This window comes from Sinohyriopsis cumingii, chromosome 9 (genome assembly GCF_028554795.1).
Source record: "Sinohyriopsis cumingii isolate HCF-2022 chromosome 9, ASM2855479v2, whole genome shotgun sequence".
In the NCBI taxonomy this organism is placed as follows: domain Eukaryota; kingdom Metazoa; phylum Mollusca; class Bivalvia; order Unionida; family Unionidae; genus Sinohyriopsis; species Sinohyriopsis cumingii.
In genome coordinates, this window is record NC_142969.1 from 23410338 (window position 1) to 23420170 (window position 9833).

Here is a 9833-nt window from a genome sequence, read left to right on the forward strand (position 1 = left end):
GGCCTTTCTCGCTTGAAGTCTGGTGAAAGGGTGTTTTCTTCGTCGTCTCTTTCTGCCTTGTCCTTGCTGAATGCTTGACTCGGTAGCGTGCAGGGCATTTATAGGTGTGTCTCGTCGGCCTAAAATGTCTTTGCCCGTTTGCAGCAAGACATTTTTGCCAGCCCTCATGAAGGCTTCTTTAGGGTTTTGTTTGTCGATGATGACATTTTGGAGAAATTCTTTGCCTTGTGTCAGTGCCGCATCTTTCAAGGCGTGCAATCCGCGTGTCACCATCGGTTTCAACACTGGGGCCACCGAACGAAAGGCCGATTTTAACATGTCTCCTAAACCGTGTCCTCGCTGTCGAGCCACCCCTCGGTACACTGGATACATGACTTACGAGTCGTGAGAGAACCGTTTTCGAAAATGGAGTTTCACCGTGACTTTTCCTTTGGTGAATGGAATATTTTGTCCCAAATCTCCTTTTATAGTAATGTTGACCGTGTCCAAGTACGACTTGCTGACCGGCAAATAGTGAGGATGGACAAATTCGCGGTGGACGTGATAAGTGTTTCCACCTTCCTCGTCAGCGTTTGTGGCAGAATCCACTTTGAAAGGAATGACACGCAGTAACGGCACGGAGGTGTGTCCCACCACGTTGTATTCCACCACATCGGAGTACACGAAGATCAAATTCAGTCCCTGGTTCAGTTCTACCGGGAAACGAAAATACCTCGCAAAAGAGTCGTTGTCATGAATGACTGGTAATTCGGGGCTTTTTTTTTGTTCTCCTATCTTCCTCAGCTCCGTGTCACCGCCCAATATGTCAAACAATTCAGGACAAAATAAGAAAGTCATGAATTTTTTGGACCCCTCAGAAAATTTCATCAGAAAGCGACGAGCTATTTTGTGGTATTCCAGGGTGACACTTTTTTGGACATTACTCAAAGCTTTATGGAACACGCCATTAAACCTGGAGGCTATGGCGCTGACCAAATGATGACCACTGAAATAATAGCCTGGGAGAATGGACAAGTTGTAGGTCCACGTTTTAGTTTTCTCATCATAGGTTCTATTGGTATATGTGCCAATCTTATCCAACTCCTCTTGCAATTGTTTGTCATGAACTTCCACCTTAAAATAATTTTGATTGGGAATGACATTGTGGACTTGAGTCGGGTGAATCATTTCCACTAAAGCCACTTCCCAATGGGCTTCGTGATCTAAGGGGATGGCTTGAGGTAATTTGGCCGTGTAACAGCACAACGTGTTGTTGGGAAACACCTCCATGGAACTGTCACTGGGTAAGGTTAAGTAAAATTGGTTTTGGTGACTCATAATTCCAGAGTTCTGTGGCTGTCCGAGGGGATATTACTGGATGTCAGAGGCGTGTCTCCGCCCAAAATGGGGTTCTGGTTGTGGTTGTTGTTGGAGTGGTGACTGGCACTGGCACTGGACACAACGTTCCCGTTCGAGGAGAATTTCAGGGAGGGATTGGGAAGTAGGTAACCGATGCAACTGCTCAATAAAATGGTCCACAATTGTTTGTCTCCTTGTTGCAAACTCAAATTGGCGATGGCTGCCCCGATGACACAATACACCACGAAGATTTGGCAGAAAAAGACGATTTGCGTTTTAGGCACACGTTCTCCACACCACACCCACAAGGGTTGTTTTTGTAAATCTTGCACAGAAGAACTAGGGGAAGAAGGACTGGTCGACGTAGCTGCGTCTGATGTGTGAAAGGGCATGATGGTCACTTCTTCTTTTTATAGTCGATGACTTGCGAAGCGTCGATCCAAGAATCGAAACTGGGTGGATATCCTTTCCAACGTACTTTGACTTCTTTGACACGTCGTTTGCCCACTTTACGGGTTCTGCGTTCGAGAATGCTTTCGATGTCGTACACGTCGTCTTCTTTTTTGGTGACACGTTGTAACTCGGGCAAATAAAACGTTCCTTTGAGTACTTCTCCGTTCATGTCTTCCAATTTATAGACGGCAGGATGACGGCCATGTACTCGTCCAGTGACGCGAAACAGTTCGGTCGTCCAGTTAGGTAAGTAACCTTTGTCGAAAGTGCGTTTGGTTTTGCCAATGCGCACCCAATCTCCTACGGTCAACTCTCCACTTTTCTTGGGGACAGCCCTCGTCGGGGACGTACCGAACAGGCGCTCGAACACCAGCACTTCGTTGTCGGGAGTCACGTCTTGCGGGGCACGTCCGATGCTTCGATGGTAAGATTGGTTGTACGCTTGCACCAGATGCGGTAAGATGTCGATGTACTTCAGAGTGTGGTGATGCGTAAAATATTTCCACATGCGTTCTTTCAAAGTGCGTTGAAAACGTTCCACGATGCTGGCTTTGGTTTCTGGATTCTCGGTGGTAAAAAAATGAATGTCACGTTTCTTTAATTCTTTTTGGAAAGCTTGGTTCAGAAATTCGGTGCCTTTGTCCGTTTGCCATCGAAGAGGGTGACGACCGCTTTGTTTCAACACCCGTTGCAGGGCTCGCACTAACTCACTGCTCGATTTGGAAGTCAAGGGTACGACCCAGGCAAATTTGGAAAAGACGTCGATGACACAAAACAAATATTTGTAGCCACGATTGTAGCTGGCCAAATGAGAGACATCGGCTAAATCGGCTTGCCATTGATGATCGATGCCTTCCACTCGGGTGCGACTTCTGGCAAACTTGCGTCGAATGGGTTTGTGTAAAGTGTAGGTAACTTGTTCTTGTAACCATCGTTGCACTTGAGGTAAACGGAGACTTTTCAGTCGCGTTTTGGCAGCACGAAACAATTTTTGAACTCCTGCGTAACCTGCAGGATGGGAGGGATCGTAGTAAATGCTGGCTAAGACTTTTTCCATTTTTTGTGTTGATTGGTGTGTTAATAAGGCACCCACTCTTGGAAGAGGCTACTCTTTTTCTCTTGGGGTATTTTCTTGGATTGCAAGGCTTTGCGTGTGCGGCCAGCAATAGGTGTCGAAGAGGAGGATGTCTGAGCGGGGGATATCGGTTCTTGTTTCACTTCTGTCTTCACTTCTGTCTTCACTTTCTTTTTCTCTTGTGAGGAAGAAGGGGTGGCCATCATCTTTTTAATCCATCCAATTCTGGAGGTAGGTGGTGTTGTTAACTTGCGTACTTTTTCTGGTGGAGTTTGAAACCCTTCTTCTTCTTCTTCTTTTCCTTTTTCTGTCTTGGTCACGGGTACTGGTGGTACTGGTACTGGTACTGGTGATGGTGCTGGACTTTTCATCAAGGTCTTAAAATCTTTCAAAGTGGGTAGAGCTGTTTCGTCTAAAGCTTTCTGGTGAAAGAGTTGCAGTCGTTGCAAGAGTTGACCGTACTTTTGCGATTTTTCTGTTTCGGACAAATCTTGGCGATCCAGCAAGGATTGCAATTCGTGTTGTAACTGGGACATCTCGCTCAAATTGGGATTGGGAGGTAAATGCGGGGTGCGTTGTTCTTGCCACCGATGGTATTCCATCCATCGTTTGTAAGGCACTAAAGCTAGTTTTCGTCCTTCCATGGGGTTGTCAGGGGTGAATTCTGAGATCTTGGGACTTCCGAAGGCCTTTTTATCTTGCTCCCATCAGTCCTCCCAACATGGTTCCCAAGACTCCTTTCAGTATGGGGCCTAACAAGAGAGGTAAAATGCCTCCACGTTGGACCAACATCTTCTTTTTTTGACGAATGGGAATTTTCTTTTGAACCATTTTCCGAAGAACGTGACGATGTTTGCCTAAGCATTGTTTCTGGTGTTTGGACAAAGGGATCGTGCCTTTCAAAACGTTCAAACAACATTCGCACACGGTATCGATGACCTCTTTGGAGGCTGTTTGAATGAGTTTTTTTCGTAGGGGTGGAGAAGCTTTGGACAGGACAGATAACAGGTCCCCATGTTTGGCTAAACGTGGTGGCAGTCCTTTTCTTTTCTTTCCTTGGGGTTTTCTGGAGGGTGACATCTTTGAGTCTTTAGGAGCACCTAAAAAACACTGATACCCTACTTGGTCACAGGCCTTTTTTATACTGGAACGCGTCGCCACTGATTGTCTTTACGTTTTATCAGTTTGAGGACAGGCATGACACGTCGTGCAGGGGTACGTAACGGACTAAATCGAGCCAGTTCTTGCTTGGACAAATCCAGTAAACTTTGTAACATGCCCGATCTTTCATGGACTTTGATTTTGGGAGAAGGTACTTTGTGAGCAGCAGCCACTGCCGCTAAATTGGAAGGTCCTGCCACTGGGGAAGTTCTTTTGGGGGTCATCAACGGAGAAGTTCTTGGCGTGATCAACGTCTCCAAGTACTCTTCAGTTCCTGGTGACATCAACGGAGAAGTGGACAAACGTGAGGCTGCCGGAGACGATGTGGCAGGTCGTGGTTTGCGAGTGTAAGGTTGCGTCCTGGCCGAAGTGCCTCTCTTGCGACTAGTTTTCTTCTGTGGACTTTTCTTTTTCTGAGGACTTTTTCTCTGTTTCTTTTTCTGGGGGCTTCTTTTCTTTTTCCGGGGTGGTGTCTGGTAAGAGGAGGGTCCCGCCACTGGAGAAGTTATTCTTCTTGGGGACTTGGTCTTTTTCTTTTTCTTCTTGGGGATTCGTTGAACTTTTGTCTTGGGGATAACTTTGGGGGCATTAGGATCCCATCTTAAGAGTGAGCGAATGATGACCCCTCCTAGAGTACCGCTCCCTCCAGGTTTCAAAATGATTTGTTTTTTGGTTTGAGTGTCGATGCGGGGATCGGCCAGTTGGACCAAAGCGACTTTGTTTCGATCGAAAAAGCGTTGGGTTTGATGAGGAATCTGAATGATTCCTTGGAGTAATTGACGTGCCGTCACCGTGAACCATCGTAAGACTTCTTTGAGACTAGCTTCTAAGACACGGGCTCGTGTTTGTGGATCTTTTTCTCGGCTGATGCCATACAAGGCACGAATCAATTTGACGGGAAGATGTGACTGAAGGGACGTCATGTTCACACTGTGTGAGACAGACGAAAAAGGGTCTGAGGTTTTTATAGATTTTTTTCATGGGAGGAGTGAAATGAAGTCGAGGACGGAGACGTGTACAGGACAGGTCCTCCGTCTTGGCACCAGTGGTGAAACAAGTGGGTACGAAATCGCAAATCCTCGGGGGTCGTAGGTTTCAAATCGACGAGTAAATAGGCGTGTGGCGTTTGAGTGGCATCGTCGTACGCCTGAGTCAGCCAAGGCGTTCCTAACTGTTTGGCTAAGACTTGCACTTGCGATTTATCTCGAGGGCTTTTAAACAAGACTACGTAATGCGCATTGAGACTGATGGTGCGATGGGCTTTACTTTGTTGAAACAAATTTTGGGTGATGTAAACGACACTGGCATTACGGTGATGCCCTTTGCGCGTAAACCACAATTTAATTTCTTCACCGTAAGCATGTCCGTCGAAAATGACCAAATTTGTTTAACGAAGTCAGAGACAAGCCCATCAGTTCAATGCGCATACGTAGTTTGTAAAGCCTCCACAACACGATGGGAATCGCCTTGACTTTCCTCAAGGCGTACGCCGATGCCACTCTTTGTAACACCACACGATCCGTTGAGGGGGCCGATCGATCAAATGATGTTTATGTTCGATCAAACGTTTGACGAATTCGGTTTTGCCTGAACCGCTAGGTCCAGCAATGAGCATGTTAAAGGGATGGCGAAGATACAAAGCCTCCCAACTGGCACGATCTAAGTGTTCGTCGATGACTTTGACAGTAGAGGAAGAGGGAGCAGAGACAGCAGAGGTAGCCATGGTATGAGAAATGTCACTTGTGACACGAAAAAACAAACAAGACAAGAGTTTATATACTTTTTCAGAACACGTTTATTGAATGTTTCAAATATGAACACGAAAGACAAAAATACATACAACCCAAATAGTGATGTACAGGAATATAAAACACAGCAAAGCGATCAAAGTGGAATATAAACAAGTGTCTGTACAACATGTTTTGGTTAACCAAGATGTCCTAGGGACAGTGTGTAATGTTCTTACAGTCTCTACATGAGGTATTGTCACACAAGTGTCCTCCCGGAATGACCTTTCAGGCATGTCCATGACAGTCCTGTCCTGAAGCGAGTGGTTGTTCTCGGTGACGGGTTCTTCTGGCACCGTCACTAACACGGGTTGAAAAGTAACTTTTTTCCTTGAACAACTCTTGTGCATACTGGGCCACTTCTTGGGTCCAAGCCTCAAAACCCCCCTTTTTCCAATCACGAACATCTGTCCAATGAGGGTGTAAGTCACAAGCTACACACACATCGTCATACACGTCTTGGGTCGCTAAAAGTTGACGAATCTTTTTTTCCTGTTGAGGTCGAGAAGTATCCAGATGAAAACGCAAGGTTTTGAGCAAAAGGAGTTTTTCGTGACCATTTAAGGCCATGGAGGTGGTAAGTACTGATCGTAAAGAGTCCACAAAGAATCGGCTGGTAAACGAAATCCCAGAAAACAAGTCACTAAGACACACACCACTTGTCGTCCAAAATTGAATGGATACAGTTCTTGTAATAATTGATGGTAATGATCCACGGTTTGAATATGGTCATTGAGTTCCTTCCACGGAATCTGTTGGATGACATGTGACATAAACCGTGGCATGGCAGCCTGTTTTTATATTCTCTTTTTTTCGGATGCAATAGACGTACTTTCTAGCCAGAGATCTTCGTTCTCCAGTAGGGAATCTAAATCTTGCATACTGTAACCGAAACGTCAGAGTTCGTTTAGGTGTTTCCTCTTCCTCTAAGTAGATTCCACGTAAAATATGTTGGTAATCCTTTAACTTGTCTTCCTCAATGTATTGCTGTAGGTGAATCTCGAAGTAACCATAATCATGAACATGTCGATCATTAGCGACCTCAAAGTTTTGAACAATGTCTGACCATTGAAAGAATTTCTGACGAATCAGTTCTCTTATACCATTCAAGTACCAGTGGTTAAAGATCTGGTGACGTATCGGATGCAATTGTTCTTTACGTTTCACTTGTATTTTCACCAGCTCTCGGTAAATGCGTTCTCTCAACTCCACAGGCAAAGCACGAATGTTCTCTTGTAAAGTATCCATGAATAGGTCATACTAAATCCTCTTTGGTCTGACACAAGAAATGTACTCTTTGCACAAACATGGTTTCACTTCAGTGTCGAATTTAAATCGTTGAGTCACTAATCTACACATGACAATTCGTTCAGAAGTTTCCTCTTTCACCAAGTTGACATTGTGTGAAAGATGTTGGTAATTCGTTAACTCTTCCTCTGGAATTCGATGCAATACGTTTACAATGTAGTAGATAGAATCGTCAATACCAAACCATTCCTTTTTATAACCAGGAGGTCGTTGATCAATGTCTGTCCAATGGAACACTTTCAATTGAATCAGTCCTTGTATAGCCTTCAGGTACCAGTGGTTCAAACACCGGTGACGTATCGGATGCAATTGTTCTTTACGTTTCACTTGTATTTTGACCAGCTCTCGGTAAATGCGTTCTCTCAACTCCACAGGCAAAGCACAAATGTTCTCTTGTAAAGTATCCATGAACAGATGATTATGGTAAGAAGTTACTTCAATGTCTCGGTCCCACTAAAGGTAAGTAATGACAATTCGGTGACCATCGAGCATGTTCTACGTAGGCCGAATCTTGCGGTTCCCAGTGGTGAAGTGACACACCGCAACTGAAGCACTTGACTTTATCTCCTTCGCCCAAGTAGAAAAATCCGGCTCTGGCTAATTCTTCGGGGGTCGGTCCTCCCAGATACTTTGGCCATTTTCCTTTGAACGATTGAAGACGATTTTCAAAGTCGCAGTATTCCGACGAACGCACAGGAAACGAATATTCGTTTTTCACAGGTTCGTTTCGATGAGGGTTGAGTGAAATGGGTAGGAGTTTGCTCAGGGCTGGATGACATCCGTAGGGAGGTAAACGTGAAGGTCGACATTCCCCTTTAAAACGAAACCCAGTAAAATGTCCAAGAGGACGAGCAGCATCGCTTTCGCATCCCACAGGTTTGACACGCACAGCATCACTTTCCATGACAGGGGTAGGGGCACTAAAGTTCCCATGATGCTTTACGGCATCGCTCAGGTCACAAGGTACAGCATCGGTCCCATCGCAAGGCTCACAATCGCACTCGTCTGCAAACTCCGTTACGCAATTACAATGGTAACCACATGGACAATCGCAGTTTCCCGTCGCAATGCATGGGTCTTATCCATCCAATATTAGTCACACTAGAGGAAGATACAACTTTTTTACAATCCCCAAACTGGAACGATGTCTCTTTCAAAGTATTCATCTTGTTCGCTCGGTCTTGGTAGTCACAATGAACTATAGATCTTGCCTAGGGTTCCTTTTTTATATACAGACCAATACCGACGTGACCGTACGGTAAGGTGAAATGATTGGGAAGTCTCACTCGCTTCTGGTACACGATTTGATAGACTTTTTCCAAAGGTCGACTGACGATGTGGTGAGTGGGTAAACGTACAATCTTGTTTGGTTGGTGAGTGGTCACTTTAAAGTTTCCATCCTCTCCCGATTGCAAGGCTTCTTTCAATACCCAAAAGTTGACCACTCGACTGGTACGATAATTCAGAGTCAGTCCTTTCACTTTGCACGTCGTGTGCACTTCTCCTTGTTTGTCCCGGTATTCGTAGCCGTAATTTTTGGGACCGCCACTGACAAAACTTAGAATCTTGTCGTCGGGATGCTCGTCTGTCCAGGCTCCTAAACGGTCTCCTTCGATGTTAGGGTGATGTTGAATCGGGTGATGGATGTAAATGCAACTGTCCGTGTCAAAGTACAGGACGCGTTCTTCTAACAGTTCTAAAGCTTCGTACAATTTTAAGCGAGCATGAGCTGTCACGTAAGCCGCAATGATGACATTTCCAAAAGGGTCGTCTTGCACAAAGTCCAGATCTTCTTCGTAATTGACCAAGATCAAATTCTCTCGAACGACGTCCACGTGTTTCATGTATTTGGTTTTGTCGTGAATCATCTGGAAGTAGCGGGAAGGTTCTGTCAAATATTCCGTCTTGGGTAAACACGGTCGTTGTGCCATTTTACCCCACAAGCAATTTAACATCACTTTGGCAAACGATCGCCTGCCTTCGTTTTTCTCGATGTGGTCTAAAGAGATGCCTTCTTGTTCGTAGTATTTCTCTTTGAATTGTATTTGGTCTTCGGGAGTGTGACACCAGGACGGATAGCCGCTGGCTTCTTGTTTCAGTTTCAAAAAGGCATCCACGTAGTCAGCGAAAATGCCTTTCTGACTGGGATCACCCTTGTGGTATTGTTGTGTCTTGGGAAAGTGGCAAATTTCGTACACTTCTAACAGTTGGTATCCCATGTCCAGAGCTTTGAACAATTCCACGCTGACCCAGGTTCCCGTCAAGGCCCGTTCTTCCTGGGTGTGCTGACAAGCTTGGTCTTGGTTGCACGTTTCGGCACAAGTACGGCACAAGGGAAACATCAGTTTGCCTTGACAATGGTGAGGTAAGACGGGATGGTAGAGGTTCGTGGGAGGCAAAACTTTACACTTGATCAAGCCTTCGTATTGTCGAATGTTTTTCAGGTCGATGTGTTCCGTCAGCAATTGCGGGTGCCCTACGGGAAAGCGACAATATTTGCACACGTAGGGATACAGCGAACACACGTCCAAGTATTTGATTTCTTCTCCTTTCTCTTCGTCGGCTTGGTACAACAAACAGGTGGCATTGGTCCTTCCTCCGTACAAACTATCCCTCGGGTTCAGCGGGTCCACGAACTGGTAACTTTCCACGAGGCGTTTAAACTCGGGATCGGTTTTCATACGGTGATCGTACTCGTGTTCCCACATTTC